Source organism: Oncorhynchus tshawytscha, unplaced genomic scaffold (genome assembly GCF_018296145.1).
Source record: "Oncorhynchus tshawytscha isolate Ot180627B unplaced genomic scaffold, Otsh_v2.0 Un_contig_5476_pilon_pilon, whole genome shotgun sequence".
NCBI classification, from domain to species: Eukaryota; Metazoa; Chordata; class Actinopteri; order Salmoniformes; family Salmonidae; genus Oncorhynchus; species Oncorhynchus tshawytscha.
In genome coordinates, this window is record NW_024609127.1 from 46,380 (window position 1) to 60,000 (window position 13,621).

General features: G+C 48.0%; 1 pseudogene; it reads right to left on the bottom strand.

Annotated features, from left to right (window-relative positions):
• Positions 1–13,621, bottom strand: part of LOC121844313 — a 45,875-nt pseudogene that overhangs the window by 12,788 nt on the left and 19,466 nt on the right.

Here is a 13,621-nt window from a genome sequence, read left to right on the forward strand (position 1 = left end):
TGTTTGTGAGACACAGAGCAGGTGAACGGATGATCTCTGCATGTGTGGTTCCCACCGCGAAGCATGGAGGAGGAGGTGTGATGATGTGGGGGTGCTTTGCCTGTGACACTGTCAATTATATATTTAGAATTCAAGGCAGACTTCTGGTTTGCGCTTAATGGGACTATCCTCTGTTTTTCAACAGGACAATGACCCAACACACCTCCAGGCTGTGTAAGGGCCATTTGACCAAGGAGAGTGATGGAGTGCTGCATCAGATGACCTGGCCTCCACAATCACCCGACCTCAACCCAATTGAGATGGTTTGGGATGAGTTGGACCGCAGAGTGAAGGAAAAACAGCCAACAAGTGCTCAGCATATGTGGGAACTCCTTCAAGACTGTTGGAAAAGCATTCCAGGTGAAGCTGGTTGTGAGAATGCCAAGCGGGTGCAAAGCTGTCATCAAGGCAAAGGGTGGCTACTTTGAAGAATCTAAAATATATTTTTATTTGTTTAACACTTTTTTGGTTCCTACAAGATTCCATATGTGTTATTTCATAGTGTTGATGCAATGTACTACAATGTAGAAAATAGTAAGAAAAAAAATTAAAACCCTGGAATGAGTAGTTGTCCAAACGTTTGACTGGTGCTGTATATACAGATTATCTAGGGGTCAGAGTATCTAGGGGTCAGAGTAGCTAGGGGTCAGAGTATATCCCCAGAGTATCTAGGGGTCAGAGTATCTAGGGGTCAGAGTATATCCCCAGAGTATCTAGGGGTCAGAGTATATCCCCAGAGTATCTAGGGGTCAGAGTATATCCCCAGAGTATCTAGGGGTTAGAGTATCTAGGGGTCAGAGTATCTAGGGGTCAGAATATCTAGGGGTCAGAGTATATCCCCAGTGTATCTAGGGGTCAGAGTATCTAGGGGTCAGAGTATACCCCAGAGTATCTAGGGGTCAGAGTATCTAGGGGTCAGAGTATACCCCCAGAGTATCTAGGGGTCAGAGTATATCCCCAGAGTATCTAGGGGTCAGAGTATCTAGGGGTCAGAATATATCCCCAGAGTATCTAGGGGTCAGAGTATATCCCCAGAGTATCTAGGGGTCAGAGTATATCCCCAGAGTATCTAGGGGTCAGAGTATATCCCCAGTGTATCTAGGGGTCAGAGTGTCTAGGGGTCAGAGTATATCCCCAGAGTATCTAGGGGTCAGAGTATATCCCCAGAGTATCTAGGGGTCAGAGTATATCCCCAGTGTATCTAGGGGTCAGAGTATCTAGGGGTCAGAGTATCTAGGGTCAGAGTATATCCCCAGAGTATCTAGGGGTCAGAGTATCTAGGGGTCAGAGTATATCCCCAGAGTATCTAGGGGTCAGAGTATATCCCCAGAGTATCTAGGGGTCAGAGTATATCCCCAGAGTATCTAGGGGTCAGAGTATCTAGGGGTCAGAGTATCTAGGGTCAGAGTATATCCCCAGAGTATCTAGGGGTCAGAGTATCTAGGGGTCAGAGTATATCCCCAGAGTATCTAGGGGTCAGAGTATATCACCAGAGTATCTAGGGGTCAGAGTATATCCCCAGAGTATCTAGGGGTCAGAGTATATCCCCAGAGTATCTAGGGGTCAGAGTATATCCCCAGAGTATCTAGGGGTCAGAGTATATCCCCAGAGTATCTAGGGGTCAGAGTATAAACCCAGAGTATCTAGGGGTCAGAGTATATCCCCAGAGTATCTAGGGGTCAGAGTATATCCCCAGAGTATCTAGGGGTCAGAGTATATCCCCAGAGTATCTAGGGGTCAGAGTATATCCCCAGATTATCTAGGGGTCAGAGTATATCCCCAGTGTATCTAGGGGTCAGAGTATATCCCCAGTGTATCTAGGGGTCAGAGTACACCCCAGAGTATCTAGGGGTCAGAGTATACCCCAGAGTATCTAGGGGTCAGAGTATACCCCCAGAGTATCTAGGGGTCAGAGTATACCCCCAGAGTATCTAGGGGTCAGAGTATACCCCCAGAGTATCTAGGGGTTAGAGTATCTAGGGGTCAGAGTATCTAGGGGTCAGAATATACCCCCAGAGTATCTAGGGGTTAGAGTATCTAGGGGTCAGAGTATCTAGGGGTCAGAGTATATCCCCAGAGTATCTAGGGGTCAGAGTATCTAGGGGTCAGAGTATATCCCCAGAGTATCTAGGGGTCAGAGTATCTAGGGGTCAGAGTATATCCCCAGAGTATCTAGGGGTCAGAGTATACCCCAGAGTATCTAGGGGTCAGAGTATCTAGGGGTCAGAGTATACCCCCAGAGTATCTAGGGGTCAGAGTATCTAGGGGTCAGAGTATCTAGGGGTCAGAGTATATCCCCAGTGTATCTAGGGGTCAAAGTATATCCCCAGAGTATCTAGGGGTCAGAGTATATCCCCAGAGTATCTAGGGGTCAGAGTATATCCCCAGAGTATCTAGGGGTCAGAGTATATCCCCAGAGTATCTAGGGGTCAGAGTATCTAGGGGTCAGAGTATATCCCCAGAGTATCTAGGGGTCAGAGTATATCCCCAGAGTATGTAGGGGTCAGAGTATATCCCCAGAGTATCTAGGGGTCAGAGTATATCCCCAGAGTATCTAGGGGTCAGAGTATATCCCCAGAGTATCTAGGGGTCAGAGTATATCCCCAGAGTATCTAGGGGTCAGAGTATATCCCCAGAGTATCTAGGGGTCAGAGTATATCCCCAGAGTATCTAGGCGTCAGAGTATATCCCCAGAGTATCTAGGGGTCAGAGTATATCCCCAGAGTATCTAGGGGTCAGAGTATATCCCCAGAGTATCTAGGGGTCAGAGTATATCCCCAGAGTATCTAGGGGTCAGAGTATATCCCCAGAGTATCTAGGGGTCAGAGTATATCCCCAGAGTATCTAGGGGTCAGAGTATATCCCCAGAGTATCTAGGGGTCAGAGTATATCCCCAGAGTATCTAGGGGTCAGAGTATATCCCCAGAGTATCTAGGGGTCAGAGTATATCCCCAGAGTATCTAGGGGTCAGAGTATATCCCCAGAGTATGTAGGGGTCAGAGTATATCCCCAGAGTATCTAGGGGTCAGAGTATATCCCCAGAGTATCTAGGGGTCAGAGTATATCCCCAGAGTATCTAGGGGTCAGAGTATATCCCCAGAGTATCTAGGGGTCAGAGTATATCCCCAGAGTATCTAGGGGTCAGAGTATATCCCCAGAGTATCTAGGGGTCAGAGTATACCCCCAGAGTATCTAGGGGTCAGAGTATATCCCCAGAGTATCTAGGGGTCAGAGTATATCCCCAGAGTATCTAGGGGTCAGAGTATATCCCCAGTGTATCTAGGGGTCAGAGTATATCCCCAGAGTATCTAGGGGTCAGAGTATATCCCCAGAGTATCTAGGGGTCAGAGTATACCCCCAGAGTATCTAGGGGTCAGAGTATATCCCCAGAGTATCTAGGGGTCAGAGTATATCCCCAGAGTATCTAGGGGTCAGAGTATATCCCCAGTGTATCTAGGGGTCAGAGTATCTAGGGGTCAGAGTATACCCCAGAGTATCTAGGGGTCAGAGTATCTAGGGGTCAGAATATACCCCCAGAGTATCTAGGGGTTAGAGTATCTAGGGGTCAGAGTATCTAGGGGTCAGAGTATATCCCCAGAGTATCTAGGGGTCAGAGTATATCCCCAGTGTATCTAGGGGTCAGAGTATCTAGGGGTCAGAGTATATCCCCAGAGTATCTAGGGGTCAGAGTATCTAGGGGTCAGAGTATATCCCCAGAGTATCTAGGGGTCAGAGTATATCCCCAGTGTATCTAGGGGTCAGAGTATACCCCCAGAGTATCTAGGGGTCAGAGTATCTAGGGGTCAGAGTATACCCCCAGAGTATCTAGGGGTCAGAGTATCTAGGGGTCAGAGTATATCCCCAGTGTATCTAGGGGTCAGAGTATATCCCCAGAGTATCTAGGGGTCAGAGTATATCCCCAGAGTATCTAGGGGTCAGAATATATCCCCAGAGTATCTAGGGGTCAGAGTATATCCCCAGAGTATCTAGGGGTCAGAGTATCTAGGGGTCAGAGTATATCCCCAGAGTATCTAGGGGTCAGAGTATATCCCCAGAGTATCTAGGGGTCAGAGTATATCCCCAGAGTATCTAGGGGTCAGAGTATATCCCCAGAGTATCTAGGGGTCAGAGTATATCCCCAGAGTATCTAGGGGTCAGAGTATATCCCCAGAGTATCTAGGGGTCAGAGTATATCCCCAGAGTATCTAGGGGTCAGAGTATATCCCCAGAGTATCTAGGGGTCAGAGTATATCCCCAGAGTATCTAGGGGTCAGAGTATATCCCCAGAGTATCTAGGGGTCAGAGTATATCCCCAGAGTATCTAGGGGTCAGAGTATATCCCCAGAGTATCTAGGGGTCAGAGTATACCCCAGAGTATCTAGGGGTCAGAGTATACCCCAGAGTATCTAGGGGTCAGAGTATATCCCCAGAGTATCTAGGGGTCAGAGTATATCCCCAGAGTATCTAGGGGTCAGAGTATATCCCCAGAGTATCTAGGGGTCAGAGTATATCCCCAGAGTATCTAGGGGTCAGAGTATATCCCCAGAGTATCTAGGGGTCAGAGTATATCCCCAGCGTATCTAGGGGTCAGAGTATATCCCCAGTGTATCTAGGGGTCAGAGTATCTAGGGGTCAGAGTATACCCCCAGAGTATCTAGGGGTCAGAGTATCTAGGGGTCAGAATATACCCCCAGAGTATCTAGGGGTTAGAGTATCTAGGGGTCAGAGTATCTAGGGGTCAGAGTATATCCCCAGAGTATCTAGGGGTCAGAGTATCTAGGGGTCAGAGTATATCCCCAGTGTATCTAGGGGTCAGAGTATCTAGGGGTCAGAGTATATCCCCGAGTATCTAGGGGTCAGAGTATATCCCCAGTGTATCTAGGGGTCAGAGTATACCCCCAGAGTATCTAGGGGTCAGAGTATACCCCAGAGTATCTAGGGGTCAGAGTATCTAGGGGTCAGAGTATCTAGGGGTCAGAGTATATCCCCAGTGTATCTAGGGGTCAGAGTATATCCCCAGTGTATCTAGGGGTCAGAGTATACCCCAGAGTATCTAGGGGTCAGAGTATCTAGGGGTCAGAGTATCTAGGGGTCAGAGTATATCCCCAGAGTATCTAGGGGTCAGAGTATATCCCCAGTGTATCTAGGGGTCAGAGTATACCCCCAGAGTATCTAGGGGTCAGAGTATACCCCCAGAGTATCTAGGGGTCAGAGTATCTAGGGGTCAGAGTATATCCCCAGTGTATCTAGGGGTCAGAGTATATCCCCAGAGTATCTAGGGGTCAGAGTATATCCCCAGAGTATCTAGGGGTCAGAGTATATCCCCAGAGTATCTAGGGGTCAGAGTATATCCCCAGAGTATCTAGGGGTCAGAGTATATCCCCAGAGTATCTAGGGGTCAGAGTATATCCCCAGAGTATCTAGGGGTCAGAGTATATCCCCAGAGTATCTAGGGGTCAGAGTATATCCCCAGAGTATCTAGGGGTCAGAGTATATCCCCAGAGTATCTAGGGGTCAGAGTATATCCCCAGAGTATCTAGGGGTCAGAGTATATCCCCAGAGTATCTAGGGGTCAGAGTATATCCCCAGAGTATCTAGGGGTCAGAGTATCTAGGGGTCAGAGTATCTAGGGGTCAGAGTATATCCCCAGTGTATCTAGGGGTCAGAGTATATCCCCAGTGTATCTAGGGGTCAGAGTATACCCCCAGAGTATCTAGGGGTCAGAGTATCTAGGGGTCAGAGTATCTAGGGGTCAGAGTATATCCCCAGAGTATCTAGGGGTCAGAGTATATCCCCAGTGTATCTAGGGGTCAGAGTATACCCCCAGAGTATCTAGGGGTCAGAGTATACCCCAGAGTATCTAGGGGTCAGAGTATCTAGGGGTCAGAGTATATCCCCAGTGTATCTAGGGGTCAGAGTATATCCCCAGAGTATCTAGGGGTCAGAGTATATCCCCAGAGTATCTAGGGGTCAGAGTATATCCCCAGAGTATCTAGGGGTCAGAGTATATCCCCAGAGTATCTAGGGGTCAGAGTATATCCCCAGAGTATCTAGGGGTCAGAGTATATCCCCAGAGTATCTAGGGGTCAGAGTATATCCCCAGAGTATCTAGGGGTCAGAGTATATCCCCAGAGTATCTAGGGGTCAGAGTATATCCCCAGAGTATCTAGGGGTCAGAGTATATCCCCAGAGTATCTAGGGGTCAGAGTATATCCCCAGAGTATCTAGGGGTCAGAGTATATCCCCAGAGTATCTAGGGGTCAGAGTATATCCCCAGAGTATCTAGGGGTCAGAGTATACCCCCAGAGTATCTAGGGGTCAGAGTATACCCCAGAGTATCTAGGGGTCAGAGTATACCCCAGAGTATCTAGGGGTCAGAGTATATCCCCAGAGTATCTAGGGGTCAGAGTATATCCCCAGAGTATCTAGGGGTCAGAGTATATCCCCAGTGTATCTAGGGGTCAGAGTATCTAGGGGTCAGAGTATACCCCCAGAGTATCTAGGGGTCAGAGTATATCCCCAGAGTATCTAGGGGTCAGAGTATATCCCCAGAGTATCTAGGGGTCAGAGTATATCCCCAGAGTATCTAGGGGTCAGAGTATCTAGGGGTCAGAGTATATCCCCAGAGTATCTAGGGGTCAGAGTATATCCCCAGAGTATGTAGGGGTCAGAGTATACCCCAGAGTATCTAGGGGTCAGAGTATATCCCCAGAGTATCTAGGGGTCAGAGTATATCCCCAGAGTATCTAGGGGTCAGAGTATATCCCCAGTGTATCTAGGGGTCAGAGTATCTAGGGGTCAGAGTATACCCCCAGAGTATCTAGGGGTCAGAGTATATCCCCAGAGTATCTAGGGGTCAGAGTATATCCCCAGAGTATCTAGGGGTCAGAGTATATCCCCAGAGTATCTAGGGGTCAGAGTATCTAGGGGTCAGAGTATATCCCCAGAGTATCTAGGGGTCAGAGTATATCCCCAGAGTATGTAGGGGTCAGAGTATATCCCCAGAGTATGTAGGGGTCAGAGTATATCCCCAGAGTATGTAGGGGTCAGAGTATATCCCCAGAGTATGTAGGGGTCAGAGTATATCCCCAGAGTATCTAGGGGTCAGAGTATATCCCCAGAGTATCTAGGGGTCAGAGTATATCCCCAGAGTATCTAGGGGTCAGAGTATATCCCCAGAGTATCTAGGGGTCAGAGTATATCCCCAGAGTATCTAGGGGTCAGAGTATATCCCCAGAGTATCTAGGGGTCAGAGTATATCCCCAGAGTATCTAGGGGTCAGAGTATATCCCCATAGTATCTAGGGGTCAGAGTATATCCCCATAGTATCTAGGGGTCAGAGTATCTAGGGGTCAGAGTATATCCCCAGAGTATCTAGGGGTCAGAGTATATCCCCAGAGTATCTAGGGGTCAGAGTATATCCCCAGAGTATCTAGGGGTCAGAGTATATCCCCAGAGTATCTAGGGGTCAGAGTATATCCCCAGAGTATCTAGGGGTCAGAGTATATCCCCAGAGTATCTAGGGGTCAGAGTATCTAGGGGTCAGAGTATATCCCCAGAGTATCTAGGGGTCAGAGTAGGGTGTGTCGTACCTGCTCTCCCGGGCGTACAGCTGGAAGAACACTCCGAGGCAGTGGCGTAGTCTGGTGTCGTCCTCGGTGACGGGGTTGTACCATAGCAACACCAATCGGGAGAGGAGCTTGGCACTGGAGATCCGGCCGGAATACATCAGTTTGGCCAGACCCTCCGCTGTCTCGGTACGCAGCTCAGATACCTGCACACACACAGAATCATAAACACACACACACAGAATCATAAACACACACACACAGAATCATAAACACACACACACAGAATCATAAACACACACACACACACACCGCATCATAAACACACACACCGAATCATAAACACACACACACCGAATCATAAACACACACACACACACACCGAATCATAAACACACACACACACCGAATCATAAACACACACACCCAATCATAAACACACACACACACCGAATCATAAACACACACACCCAATCATAAACACACACACACCGAATCATAAACACACACACACACACACACCGCATCATAAACACACACACACACAGAATCATAAACACACACACAGAATCATAAACACACACACACACACACACCCAATCATAAACACACACACACACACACACACCGAATCATAAACACACACACACACCGCATCATAAACACACACACACAGAATCATAAACACACACACACCGAATCATAAACACACACACACACAGAATCATAAACACACACACACACACACCGAATCATAAACACACACACACACAGAATCATAAACACACACACACACACACCGAATCATAAACACACACACACACAGAATCATAAACACACACACACACACACACCGCATCATAAACACACACACACACAGAATCATAAACACACACACAGAATCATAAACACACACACACACACACCGAATCATAAACACACACACACCGAATCATAAACACACACACACAGAATCATAAACACACACACACACACCGCATCATAAACACACACACACACAGAATCATAAACACACACACAGAATCATAAACACACACACACACACACCCAATCATAAACACACACACACACACACCGAATCATAAACACACACACACACCGAATCATAAACACACACACACAGAATCATAAACACACACACACACAGAATCATAAACACACACACACCGAATCATAAACACACACACACACACACACCGCATCATAAACACACACACACACAGAATCATAAACACACACACACCGAATCATAAACACACACACACACACCGAATCATAAACACACACACACATCGAATCATAAACACACACACACACACCGAATCATAAACACACACACACACACACCGAATCATAAACACACACACACACACACACACCGAATCATAAAACACACACACACACACCGAATCATAAACACACACACACACCGAATCATAAACACACACACACAGAATCATAAACACACACACACACCGAATCATAAACACACACACACACACCGAATCATAAACACACACACACACACACCGCATCATAAACACACACACACACCGCATCATAAACACACACACACAGAATCATAAACACACACACACACCGAATCATAAACACACACACACACCGAATCATAAACACACACACCGCATCATAAACACACACACACCGAATCATAAACACACACACACACACCGAATCATAAACACACACACACACACCGAATCATAAACACACACACACACCGAATCATAAACACACACACACACAGAATCATAAACACACACACACACACACAGAATCATAAACACACACACCCACAGAATCATAAACACACACACACTTCCTAACACACACCTCGCTGTCCAGGAAGTCAGACAGCATCATCAGGATGGACTGAGCGGTGCTGCTCCCCTCCTCCGGCTCCTCCCCCTTCTCCTGGTCTTCCTGGTTGGCTGGCGAATGGGAGGTCTGGGGGGCGGGGCTGGGGCGTTCAGACAGAAGTGTGAAGCCGTAGAGCAGCAGCAGGTCGATGACTGACCTCAGAGCGCTGATACGGATCTTAGCCTCATCTAGCTGGGCGATCTACAGAGAGACAGAGAGGGTCAATACCTCATCTAGCTGGGCTATCTACAGAGAGGGTCAATACCTCATCTAGCTGGGCTATCTACAGAGAGGGACTATACCTCATCTAGCTGGGCTATCTACAGAGAGGGTCAATACCTCATCTAGCTGGGCTATCTACAGAGAGGGACTATACCTCATCTAGCTGGGCTATCTACAGAGAGGGTCAATACCTCATCTAGCTGGGCTATCTACAGAGAGGGTCAATACGTCATCTAGCTGGGCTATCTACAGAGACCGAGGGCAATACTGACCTCATCTAGCTTGGCTATCTACAGAGACCGAGGGCAATACTGACCTCATCTAGCTTGGCTATCTACAGAGACCGAGGGCAATACTGACCTCATCTAGCTTGGCTATCTACAGAGGGCGATACTGACCTCATCTAGCTTGGCTATCTACAGAGACAGAGAACGATATTGACCTTATCTAGCTTGGCTATCTACAGAGGGCGATACTGACCTCATCTAGCTTGGCTATCTACAGAGGGCGATACTGACCTCATCTAGCTTGGCTATCTACAGAGACAGAGAACGATATTGACCTTATCTAGCTTGGCTATCTACAGAGACAGAGGGTGATTCTGACCTCATCTAGCTGGGCTATCTACAGAGACAGACCGATACTGACCTCGTCTAGCTGGGATATCTGCAGAGAACGATACTGACCTCGTCTAGCTGGGCTATCTACAGAGACAGAGGGTGATACTGACCTCATCTAGCTGGGCTATCTACAGAGACAGAGACCGATGCTGACCTCATCTAGCTGGGCTATCTACAGACACCGATGCTGACTTCATCTAGCTGGGCTATCTACAGAGACAGAGGGTGATACTGACCTCATCTAGCTGGGCTATCTACAGAGACAGAGGGCGACCTCATCTAGCTGGGCTATCTACAGAGGGTGATACTGACCTCATCTAGCTGGGCTATCTACAGACACCGATGCTGACCTCATCTAGCTGGGCTATCTACAGAGACAGAGGGTGATACTGACCTCATCTAGCTGGGCTATCTACAGAGACAGAGGGCGACCTCATCTAGCTGGGCTATATACAGAGACAGAGGGCGACCTCATCTAGCTGGGCTATCTACAGAGACAGAGGGCGACCTCATCTAGCTGGGCTATCTAGAGACAGAGGGCGACCTCATCTAGCTGGGCTATCTACAGAGACAGAGGGTGATACTGACCTCATCTAGCTGGGCTATCTACAGAGACAGAGGGCGACCTCATCTAGCTGGGCTATATACAGAGACAGAGGGCGACCTCATCTAGCTGGGCTATCTACAGAGACAGAGGGCGACCTCATCTAGCTGGGCTATCTAGAGACAGAGGGCGACCTCATCTAGCTGGGCTATCTACAGAGACAGAGGGTGATACTGACCTCATCTAGCTGGGCTATCTACAGAGACAGAGGGCGACCTCATCTAGCTGGGCTATCTAGAGACAGAGGGCGACTTCATCTAGCTGGGCTATCTACAGAGACAGAGGGTGATACTGACCTCATCTAGCTGGGCTATCTACAGAGACAGAGGGCGACCTCATCTAGCTGGGCTATATACAGAGACAGAGGGCGACCTCATCTAGCTGGGCTATCTACAGAGACAGAGGGCGACCTCATCTAGCTGGGCTATCTAGAGACAGAGGGCGACCTCATCTAGCTGGGCTATCTACAGACACAGAGGGTGATACTGACCTCATCTAGCTGGGCTATCTACAGAGACAGAGGGCGACCTCATCTAGCTGGGCTATCTACAGAGACAGAGGGCGACCTCATCTAGCTGGGCTATCTACAGAGACAGAGGGTGATTATTATTATTATTGTGGTACCTGCAGCAGCAGCACCAGATGTGTGTTGACCAGGTCTTTGCTGTGCAGAGCACATGTCCCCAAACACACGACTGCCATGTTCCTCACCGCTGGCTGGGCGTTGGATATACTGGGCAGGATCTGACAGGAGGGGGGGGGGAGAGGGAGGGGAGGGAGGGGGAGGGAGAGAGAGAGGGAGGGGGTGAGAGGGGGAGTAGAGGGAGTGGAGAGAGGGGGAGTAGAGGGAGTGGAGGGAGGGAGGGAGGGGGTGAGAGGAAGGGAGGGGGAAAGGGAGGGATGAAAAGAGGGAGGGGGTGAGAGGGAGTAGAGGGAGGGAGGAGGGAGGGAGAGGGAGAGGGAGAGGGGAGGGGGAGGGAGGGAGGGAGGGAGGGAGGGAGGGAGGGAGGGAGGGGAGGGGAGGGAGGGAGGGAGGGAGGAGGGAGGGGGAGGGAGGGAGGGAGGGAGGGAGGGAGGGAGGGAGGGAGGGAGGGAGGGAGGGAGGGAGGGAGAAAGTTAACTTATTTGGGCAGGAATTTGTCGTTAGATTAGACAGTATAGTACCAGAGGATAGCTGACATGGTGGATCCTATCGTTAGATTAGACAGTATAGTACCAGAGGATAGCTGACATGGTGGATCCTATATGTTAGATTAGACAGTATAGTACCAGAGGATAGCTGACATGGTGGATCCTATACGTTAGATTAGACAGTATAGTACCAGAGAGGAGAGGATAGCTGACATGATGGATCCTATGCATTAGATTAGACAGTATAGTACCAGAGAGGAGAGGATAGCTGACATGATGGATCCTATATGTTAGATTAGACAGTATATTACCAGAGAGGAGAGGATAGCTGACATGGTGGATCCTATATGTTAGATTAGACAGTATAGTACCAGAGAGGAGAGGATAGCTGACATGGTGGATCCTATATGTTAGATTAGACAGTATAGTACCAGAGAGGAGAGGATAGCTGACATGGTGGATCCTATATGTTAGATTAGACAGTATAGTACCAGAGAGGAGAGGATAGCTGACATGGTGGATCCTATATGTTAGATTAGACAGTATAGTACCAGAGAGGAGAGGATAGCTGACATGGTGGATCCTATATGTTAGATTAGACAGTATAGTACCAGAGAGGAGAGGATAGCTGACATGGTGGATCCTATATGTTAGATTAGACAGTATAGTACCAGAGAGGAGAGGATAGCTGACATGGTGGATCCTATATGTTAGATTAGACAGTATAGTACCAGAGGATAGCTGACATGGTGGATCCTATATGTTAGATTAGACAGTATAGTACCAGAGAGGAGAGGATAGCTGACATGGTGGATCCTATATGTTAGATTAGACAGTATAGTACCAGAGGATAGCTGACATGGTGGATCCTATACGTTAGATTAGACAGTATAGTACCAGAGGATAGCTGACATGGTGGATCCTATATGTTAGATTAGACAGTATAGTACCAGAGAGGAGAGGATAGCTGACATGGTGGATCCTATATGTTAGATTAGACAGTATAGTACCAGAGAGGAGAGGATAGCTGACATGATGGATCCTATATGTTAGATTAGACACTATAGTACCAGAGAGGAGAGGATAGCTGACATGATGGATCCTATATGTTAGATTAGACACTATAGTACCAGAGAGGAGAGGATAGCTGACATGGTGGATCCTATACGTTAGATTAGACAGTATAGTACCAGAGGATAGCTGACATGGTGGATCCTATATGTTAGATTAGACAGTATAGTACCAGAGAGGAGAGGATAGCTGACATGGTGGATCCTATATGTTAGATTAGACAGTATAGTACCAGAGAGGAGAGGATAGCTGACATGGTGGATCCTATATGTTAGATTAGACAGTATAGTACCAGAGGATAGCTGACATGGTGGATCCTATATGTTAGATTAGACAGTATAGTACCAGAGAGGAGAGGATAGCTGACATGGTGGATCCTATATGTTAGATTAGACAGTATAGTACCAGAGAGGAGAGGATAGCTGACATGGTGGATCCTATATGTTAGATTAGACAGTATAGTA